The sequence below is a fragment of the Athene noctua genome, chromosome 3 (genome assembly GCF_965140245.1).
Source record: "Athene noctua chromosome 3, bAthNoc1.hap1.1, whole genome shotgun sequence".
NCBI lineage: Eukaryota > Metazoa > Chordata > Aves > Strigiformes > Strigidae > Athene > Athene noctua.
This window is the reverse complement of record NC_134039.1, coordinates 63,543,886-63,554,314: the sequence shown is the minus strand read 5'-3', so window position 1 is coordinate 63,554,314 and position 10,429 is coordinate 63,543,886.

Sequence of the window (10,429 nt, the reverse complement as noted above, 5' to 3'; positions counted from 1 at the left end):
ACTTCAAGAAGAGTTATTTTAAAGAACTGGATGGATGGATGGACCCAGAGAGTTGTGGTGAATGGACTTAAACTCAGTTGGCAGCCGGTCACAGGGGGTGTTCCCCAGGTCTCAGTGTTGGGCACAGTTCTGTTTAATATCTTTATCAATGACCCGGATGGGGTTATCGAGTGCACCCTCAGTAAATTTACAGATGATGCCAAGCTGAGCTGGGCTTGATCTGCTTAAGGGTAGGAAAGGCTCCACAGGGGGATCTGAACAGGCTGCATCAATGGGCTGAGGCCAATTGTATGAGGTTCAACAAGGCCAAGTGCCAGGTCCTGCACTTGGGTCACAACAATCACATGCAACGCTACAGGCTTGGGAAAGAGTGGCCAGAGAGCTGCCCAGTGAAAAAAGACCTGGGAGTGTTGGTCAACAACCAGCTGAATATGAGCCGGCAGTGTGTCCAGGTGGTCAAGAAGGCCAATAGCTTCCTGGCTTGTATCAGAAATAGTGTGGCCAGCAGGGACAGGGAAGTGATTGTCCCTCTGTGCTCAGCACTGATGAGACCACATCTCAAATATTGTGTTCAGTTTTGGGCCCCTCACTACAAGAAAAACACTGAGATGCTGGACCGTGTCCAAAGAAGGGCTACAAGATTGGTGAAGGGTCTAGAGCACAAGTCTTATGAGGAGCAGCTGAGGGAATTGGGGTTGTTTAGCCTGGAGAACAGGAGGCTGAGGGGACACCTTATTGCTCTTTACAGCTACCTGAAAGGAGGTTGTACCAAGGTGAGAGTTCATCTCTTTTCCCAAGTAACAAGTGATAGGATGAGAGGAAACAGCCTCAAGTTGTGCCAGGGAAGGTTTAGATTACAGAATCACAGAATCATCTAGGTTGGAAAAGACCTTGAAGATCATCCAGTCCAACCCTTAACCTAACACTGACAGTTCCTAACTACACCATATCCTCAGCGCTATGTCGACCCGACTCTTAAACACCTCCAGGGATGGGGACTCCACCACCTCCCTGGGCAGCCCATTCCAACACCTAACAACCCCTTCTGGAAAGAAATGCTTCCTGATATCTAGCCTAAACCTTCCCTGCCGCAATTTGAGGCCATTCCCTCTTGTCCTATCACTTACTATGTGTTAAAGAGACTCATTCCCAGCTCTCTGCACCCTCCTTTCAGGTAGCTGTAGAGGGCGATGAGGTCTCCCCTCAGCCTCCTCTTCTCCAGACTAAACACCCCCAGTTCCCTCAGCTGCTCCTTGTACAACATTTGTTTCAGACTTTTCACCAGCTTCATTGCCCTTGATTGGATATTATGAAAATTTCTTCACTAAAGGGTTGTCAAGCACTGGAACAGGCTGTCCAGGGAAGCGGTTGAGTCCCCATCCATGGAGATATTTAAAAGACATGTATATGTGGCGCCTAAGAACATGGTTTATTGTGGTGGACTTGGCAGTGTTAGATTATCAATTGGACTCGATGCTCATAGGGGTCTTTTCCAAACTAAGTGATTCTAGGATTCTATGATACGGGCATAAACCTCCCGAAAACTTAACCTGAAGCATTCAGTCTTTACTATTCCCTGAACATGACACCTGCAAGCGGACCCCAGGGACTGCCAGTTCCTGATTCCAGCAGCTGAGTGCCATGAGATGGTGTGAGTGACCAAAGCAGGGTAGGAGGGACCAGCATTATCACAGCACCCTTGTGTGCTCCTCAGAGCCAAAGAAGCTGTTAAAATGACTCAGCATGACAACAGCTTAAACAGCTACATCTTACCTCAACGACCAGTCAACCTCCCATCATATATATAGGGATGGATAAAAGGAATCCCTGCATACAGATGTATGATGGTCAAGGGCATTTGTGTATCATAACAGTGTGGACAAGGAGGTCAGAAATGTCCACATCCCCATGTGGAAACTGTGAAGTGTAAAACAAGGAAACCCCAGGTTTCCTCATCTTGTCAAGAATGACTGTTGCCAGTTAAGTATTAAATTTGAAATAAATACAGGAAACAAGTACAGAGAATTACTGGAACAACTACAGACATTTTTGTTGTTGTTGTTGCCACATTTGCCTCCAAACCTGCACAGCTATTTGAATTAAATAGGAAACAAGTAGCTCCCTGAACCCTGGAAATAATAAAGGCAAGTTTCCTATGGGCCTGTGTCTCATCCTTGACTGGGCTCCAAACTAAGCTTTCCCAAGGCTGAGGCATGTACAGATCTCTCCTTCATTGGTTCTCTGGCTTACAGCCTGACTACTTTTTTTCATGCCTTTTATTTAGCAGATGGTTTCCAGCAATGAATAGAGATGAGATGGTCTCTGAGACCTGAGCCCCTCCTGAGTGTCTGGTTGATGGTTGCTGTCAGGGAAGGACATGCAATTACAGAGACAGACAGACTTGTTCCCACATCTACACGTTCTGCGAGGGCTTTAGCATCCCTTCTACAATGGGAAAGTCTGAAATAACTTCTCATTAATGACTGTTGTCCAACACTTTCAGTAGATACGCTAGGAGGTGCATTTAACAGTTCTCCCAGCCATGCCACAGGTCAGACTGTGTACCCCTGCCATGCTTCTGAGGTGCCCCTGAGCACCCATCCGCAATCTGGCAGCTTCCCATCCCGGAGCACAGCAAGCGGGCTCACTTGGCCAGAACGGCCAGAACGGCTTTTCCTGAGCATATGCCAGGACTCAGCAACAGCTTATTCAAAACAAAGTGCAATTTGTTTGTCTAAAATAGAACATAGGACACAGGGTAAAATTAAACAGACAACTTTTCGTATTTGGCCTTATATCCATCTTCCTTTTTAAGCTGTTAGAAAGGTCTCTTCAGCACAATTATTTCAGCCTGTAGGCTCAGGAGTAGACACCAATCCAACACATGAGTGCAATGTCTCTTTCTCAATGTGTTTCTAGGTGCATCTTTCCCTTGGATGGTGGCTGCTAACCTAGGTGTTGCACACCTCTCCCTTACTACACCCTTACCCTATTTGTAAGGGTTAGCATCCCCTTAGAGCCTTAGCTCTAAACAGCTCAGCTTTGCTAGCCCTGCAGTGAAACCCCACCTTTCCTTTCATTCTTGTCCTGGGTCTCATCTCATTCCACCAAAATGTTTTTCTTTTTCTTATCCTGCACTCAGGAGGAACAATATGAAGCAAACTGAGGCACAACTGATGAGGAATTGATTTCCATTATTCTCTTTGTTCTATCTGTTCAAATATATCATGTGAAGAATAACTTTCCAATTAAATGTTAACAGAAATAATCAGTGTGTAAGAGTAAAATATATACATGCTGTGCACATGTATTTGGTTTACACTGATATGTAGGTAAAATCTTTGGTATAGTCAAAAACTGAACCTGAACACACTTAAAATAGAGTAGTGGGCTGGAAAAAACAGCTCAGATAAACCAGTAGAAAGGATCACATTTCTTGTGGGGAAGAACAACAAATTTGAAATAAACAGCTAACACCTACCAAGATACTACACATTCCAGGGTTTTACTCAGAACCCCACAAAAAGTGAATCCTGCAGGATAAACAGAAGACAAAGACAAGAACTTGCTTCTTCAAGACATCTTAAGTCATCAGACAGTGCTCTGAGCTGCTGGAGCAAGAGAAATCCCTCCAACCACTAGGGAAAAAAAGCCAGCAAGAGCAAAAAACATGTGTTCAGGATAATAAAACAACCCCAAACAACCCGGAATGGAAGAAGCAGCTTTGAGAACAAGTAGTTTCTGGTTTACAATACTACTTGATGGCAATACTAATACTTAATAGAAGTCAGTGTAATACTCCAACCAACAAACCAAAGGTTTGGGGTTTTCACCTTTCTTTCCACCTGCACTTGTGTGGGCACTAAGATCTCAGGATGTTTCACTGCTGTTGTTATTTTGACTTGATATTGCAGTTACATTTGATATTTGAGAACTAGATATCACAAGGGAGGTGCAACAGTTGCCACGAGTCAGGAGTTACTGGTTCCTGCCCTTTGTCAAAAGGGATGCCTGTGCATGCATATATATAATTCTAACAGAGAGGAGGCGAATGACACCAGGATCTGCAGTCTAGCTCCTGCCACCCTCCCCAGAGCTGTACAAAGCTTCTTCTAAATCTGAAAGCCCAGAGCAGCCTTTTTGTGCCTCCCTGAATTAAGGTGGAGGGCATCTACATCAGGATCCCAAGTTCTGCTGCTTCTCAGCAGCCAGACCTCATCCCCAGCCATGCAGAAAATGTCCTGTGGGACAGAAGGAATGACAGGCTGCAGCAAGAGAGAGGGAACTGTAGGGAGAGATTGTTGGAGGAAGAATTCAGAGAGACATTTATGCTTTGGTTTTATTTGAATTACAAATGAAACCAAGATCTTTAATGGAGGAACTTGAGGAAGAAAGCTGCACTTTCTGTAGAGCGATATTTGTTTAGAGCTGGAGAGGAAGTTCAGCTGTTCTCAGTCTCTTATTACCTGTCTGAAAATAATGATGTTTTTATTTCAAAGTTTCATTCCTGATAAATATAATCCAGCCTCCTATGGATCAAGAGAGAAATGCCTCAGGAAATCACAATAGGAATATGGTTTGCTACTTGAATAAAATATAGTCTGTTCTCAAATACAGAATTGGCTGATTAGGTTTTTTTCAGATAACGGACAACATATTAAGAATGTATGTTTCCTAAGTAACTACCAAGTAGTTATTAATATTTGTGTTTAAAGAAAATAATAAAAAAAAGAAGTCCTGATATATATTAAAATCCAGGTTCCACACCTTGTCACAAATTCATTCTGAACAATAAATGCTTCTAAAAACCTCACAATTGGACTAATTCAGCAATTCTATGAATAATATTCACTTAATAACAAAATTTATTGTAAGAGTTTCAGAAAAAATTAAATTCAACACTGCCTACAGAATAACTCCTTATGATCCATAGCTAGGAAAAAAAGGCTGAGAAGGGGTATGGGAATAATCCGGTATTAGACTGGTTTTAATAACAATTTTAAAAATAAATATCAAGTTGATTAGAGATGTGGGCTATAGACTTCATTTCAAGCCCATACATGTACCTAGAACAGAATTCCACTCCTATTTTATTTAGTGTGAAGTAAGAGTGCTCATGCCCCTGTGGTCAGAGGTCAAAGTCACATCATTGCCTAAAGATGCAAACAGGCACTTACTGACATTGTTAAAAGCAGTTGAATGGATTGGGCTTCATAGGACTAAGGGCTCATATATTTAAAATTATTCAAATATTTAATTCCTGTTTATTGGTGATTTCAGTGCGGTCAGGCACCTAGCTATCTTTGGGCATAAGACTGATAGCACTGAACCATGTTTGCTGCTTTTGAAAATATTATTAGATAGTTATCTGCACTTTAAGCCCTTACATAATTTTATAAATCTATCCCTTCAAGGGTTAGAGGGTTAAAGGATTAGATCTCTCTTGCATTTCTGAATACATTTAATCATAAATACTGGGCATTTGGCTTTATGGCTAGATAAATTAAAACTAAAACACACCCTAAAAATATCTAGCTAACCATGAAGCTGCCACTCCCAACTCTGTTTGGACAGGGACAGGTTTGAGATGCTGGTACCAACTGCCTTTTTGTCAATGCTTATCACTGACACCTTTTTGGAAAACAGCTTCTCATTGTGACAGGCTTTAGGTGAATCTTGGCTGAAGTTAAGGATGCTCAGGTCACCTCTGCCAGAAAAGTGCTTGGTCCATGTTGCCAGCACTCAGCCTCCAACCCAACGTCACATCCACCTCCCTCAAGCTGCTTGACCAAATCCAACCTACCACACTTATTTTGCTGGGAGGCATTAGACTGCCTGCTGCTGAACTGCCAACACAACCCACAAATGCCAAACCATATATATCTATATACATATATATATATATAATATATACACGCACACATAAAAACTCTTTCCAGTAGGAGTGTCTCTGAATAACATATATATAACCTGCCACACAGAAAAGAACAGTGGGTGTGCACAGGTTTAGGGTGAAATAAAGTCCACACCTGTAAATACCAAGGCAATTACAAATCAGCCAATATGAATGCAAAGTTTGGGCTAGCGATCTGGTTTCACGAGGAGAAAGATAGGGGATTCAACAGTGTTAGAAGGAAATTTTGCAATAAGGTTGGAGATTCTGGTCAAGGAACATCTAACTTTCCTTCATAGCCTAACACAAAAAGTAAGAAATTAAAGATAACCTCCCTTCACTTTCCTTATGTTTTCTAAAGAACCTAAAAATCCATTTAAGACAGAACCTCTTACAGCAATATCTCTCATAAATATTGAATCCTGTGGGTAAATGCAAAACATGTGCATTTTAGTTAACATTTTCTGGATATATCCAGTGGCTTGGTCAATCTTGGGTTTTAGGTACTATTGCAAGGAGGCCCTGAGAGTACACCCAGCATACTAGGCCTTTGCACTTAGCTGAGATCTTACTCCAGCAATGATTATCTTTACAATACAAAGATAGAAAATGTGTTTAAAGCTCAACGCCTGAAAACATTTATAAGTTTATCACACTGAGAACATAGTTTTGGAGACATACATGTTTTATTAATAACTCTTACAAAATCACATCTGTGGCTTCCCAACTCTTGGCACATCTATCAGAGAAAAGTCAGGCTGACTCGCTGAACCCATTTCCCCAAAGATAAGACTCACCAGGTCTGAGATGCTGTTGTCTGAAGACATACTTCACTCAAAGACCTTTTCCTATTATTTTTCTGCGATATTGCCATTGTTTCCTTTAGAAAAAAAAAAAAAAAAGTGCATTCACTTTTTTTCAGAACACAGGTGAATTTTCATTGTCACACAAAAGGGAGTTGGTAATCTCATCATACAGGAAGAGAATAAGTAACAGACCTTGTTCCTGGTTGAACAGAGAAATGAAGTTATATTTAAACTGCAAGGAGGAAGAAATGGAATTTATTGTTCAGCTTCATGCAGAGAGGTGCCTGACTCACAGGCCAGTACTGCTGACGGTACTTTCAAGCAACAGCAGGAGATAAATGAATAAGGAGAAAAAAATGTCAATTTGTGTTGACTAAAGAGGAAGCTAAAGAACAGCCATGACTTCCCACATACTTCTGCAAGGCAACTTTCTTCTGTTTCTATTGTATAGTCAGAAAGCGGAAGCTGGGGCCTGTGGCTAAACTGTATCTCCATAATTTTCGTACATTTTCTAACATGGTATGAAAACAAGCAGAATCATAGCAAACTCATGAGATCAGGTTATTCCTCCATATTGAAGAAGAAGAAGACTTTTCACTTCCACAATAAGCGCCTTTGGATGCTAATAAAAAATAATTAGACAGTACTTGAGAAAAAAACTTTTTGTGGAAAATAAGTCTTACTTATATACCTATGTATATACAGAAATCACAGTCAGAAACCCACTGCTCACAAAATGCACTTCACATTTTAGACTCACTTTCTAAAGTCTGTGCTATAAACTAGAATTTGGATAAGTGGGGAGGGTAACAGTAAGCTAATGATAAAACCAAGAGATTTGTTTTTCTGAAATGATTTAGCCTTTTTCTTTGTTGAACACTCAGGCTCATGAAATGTTGTCAAAAAGTTGTTTGTCAGCTAGCAGAAGTATGATAAATATAGGTATTTGCGGAAGGGTTTGCTTTGGTCATGCCGCTTGGCCATTTAAAAGCCCTTTTTGTGGGAGAAGTGAAAGAGGCAAGACTCTAAGAAGTGCTGAAGATGAAACAGGGTGAGGGAACCATGAACAATCACCCCGACTCCACTGGCGTTGCACACTTTCGTTACACCACGGTAAAACAGAGAGCAAATGGGCAATGTTCATAGCACTCTGGGGCAGCTGTGTCTGCAGGGGTGGAGATATTCAGGCACCAAAAGGGCAGCAGCAATCAGTTGTGGGGAGAGAGCCATCTCATGCCTCTGACACAAGCCCTTTCTAATAACCATCTTTCTAGTGCATTCCTTTCCAGCTTCTTTTCCTTCTTTGCATTACTTTGTCTCAATCCTTTCTGGTTTTTGGCTGAATGATAACCCATCTTAATCAGGCAGATCACTTTAACCCTGCAAATTTAGCTTAGCACAGCAAGATAAAAAACAGTTCCAAACAATCAGATCTAATTCTAAAAAAAAAAGTTTTCCATGAATTGTAGAGAGGAAAATAAGGGTAAAAAGGCAAATGTTTTTCCTGGCCCAAAGAACACGGTTTGGATCATGTGCTCAAAAAGCTACCCAGATACAGAAGCTATATTTTCCTGCTTTTGCTATTCCTTCCTCCTTCCCCTTCTTACCAGAAGGCTTTGTTTTGCTTTACAAAGAGATATGATTCAATTTTAACTGTGAAACACAAAAGCAACTGTCTGAAATAAACCTTTTTTTTTTTTTTCTTCACAGAAGAGGCATTAATTATTACTTTAAAGACTACCAAATGAGAGAGATTTTTTCCTCTAAAAATAAGGTATCATATAAAAACCATATTATAAAGTGGAACTATTTAGAAATATGGTGCACTGAGGCTTCTAATAAAATTTAATCCAAATTATATACACTTCTTTGAAAATTTTAACCTTAATTTTTAAGCTTTTTCTGTTTTCTTTCTCCCTCCTTTCTATTCACCTTCCTTTTTTCAGCATTTTAATGCCAAATAAAAATTAAATGTAATTTTAATTCTTACATAACTAGTAAAAACCAAGAGCCTTGTAACATAACCTCAAATCCAGATTTTTGTGCAAAGCAAGGAAGTAGTACAGTCATTTTCCATAAGAAGTTGTGTCTCATCTCATCTTTAAACTAATTTTCATTTTTCAAGTACAGGCTGCATATGCACATGGGGAACTCCCATAAGGAACCAGATTACTTAGGCATTGGAGAAACACCCTGCATGATTTAGGCTGAGACACATCCTTAGCTTGTAGGTTGCCTAAACAAACTAGGAATGGAGCCATCATACTACCCTGAGTCATGCAAAATCATATACTTACGCAATTTGAAGTAAACGATCCCTTTTGACCCCCTTGGGATGATAATGTGCTTCAGGTGGTGAATAACCTGTTCCTTCCAGAATTAGGGATTACCATAGGGATGATACTCTACCACCTGAGCCAGGCAGAAGCTGGACGTGTGTGAGGATTAACCTTGAGACAAAGACTTGCTTCATGATTGAGAGGCAAATTCATGCTTTGTCAAACAGCTACTTGTATTAGGGTTTCTGTATTTCAGAAGAGTTTGTTGGGCAATAAAAACACTTGAAACCACTTCAGACATTCACCCGGCTGTTCCTAACCATGTAAATCGAACCAGTTTTGGATTAGAAACCCAAATAAAACTCACACGACTGCCTAAGAGATGTAGGACCCTATGGGTTCTGACTTTCAGTAGGAACCATGCACACAATTCATTTGAATAAAAAGGCTGATTTACCACCTTAAATACAGATTAGGATTTCCATGATAGAACACAAAATTGTGCCTCTATTCTTAGTAAATTAAAACATGTTTTCCTCATGTGTTGGACTGACAATTCATCCACATGGTCAAATTTTCCCAATGTTTTTCCATCACTAGACACTATTTTTGGGGTACTTGACACCCAAATAAAAGCAGGGAGATCCTCTACACTGTTTTGCTCCCCTGCACTTTTTTGGGTGCCCCACAGAGGAAGCAGCTACTAAATGAGTGTGAGGGGAAGCAACCAGGGAAACAGGTAGGAGATGTTGCTTTATGGATAGGGGAAGGTCTGGGCAAAGGCCAGGGCATCCAGAGGTACCTGAAGGGGAAGAGGAAAGAGGAGCTTAGAATAGGGACAGACAGTGACCAAGGGGCTGACTCTTTTGCCATCTCCTACTCTTTTAGTATCTGACTTCAGGATAATTTTACCAGTGAACTGATATATAAGACCATACTTTTGTTTCTTACTCTTTCAATTTTTCACCTGTAATGAGGTGGAAATAATAATAAACAGCAGTTACCATCCCAAAAGGCCTTCTTCTCATGTGACTATTAAAAAAATATTGTGAATGTTGTGCTTTTTTACTCTTTCTATTAATTTAGTTTAAAAGTTAGAAGGGTTTTGTCTTTTTTTTCCTACTGTCAATTTTGTAAACCCAGCAGCAACTTAAAGGAAAGCTGATGGCTGGTAGCTTTCCATCCAATTAATCATTTCTGGCAAGAAGGTTCTCCGATGTGTTCTCATCCACACACTGGCAACCCCATTCCTTTTAAACTGCAGTTATATCGCTGCAGATGAACCATCTTCAGTACATTTCCTTAGATATAACGCCTTGAAATTTGCTAATTAATTGTTTTTATGGTGCACAGAAAGAAACAGAAACCCACTCAGAAAAAGTGCTATGACTCTGAAGTGCTAGCAGTGACAATATGCAGTAAAAGGCTCTTTCTGTCATGCAGATTAGCAA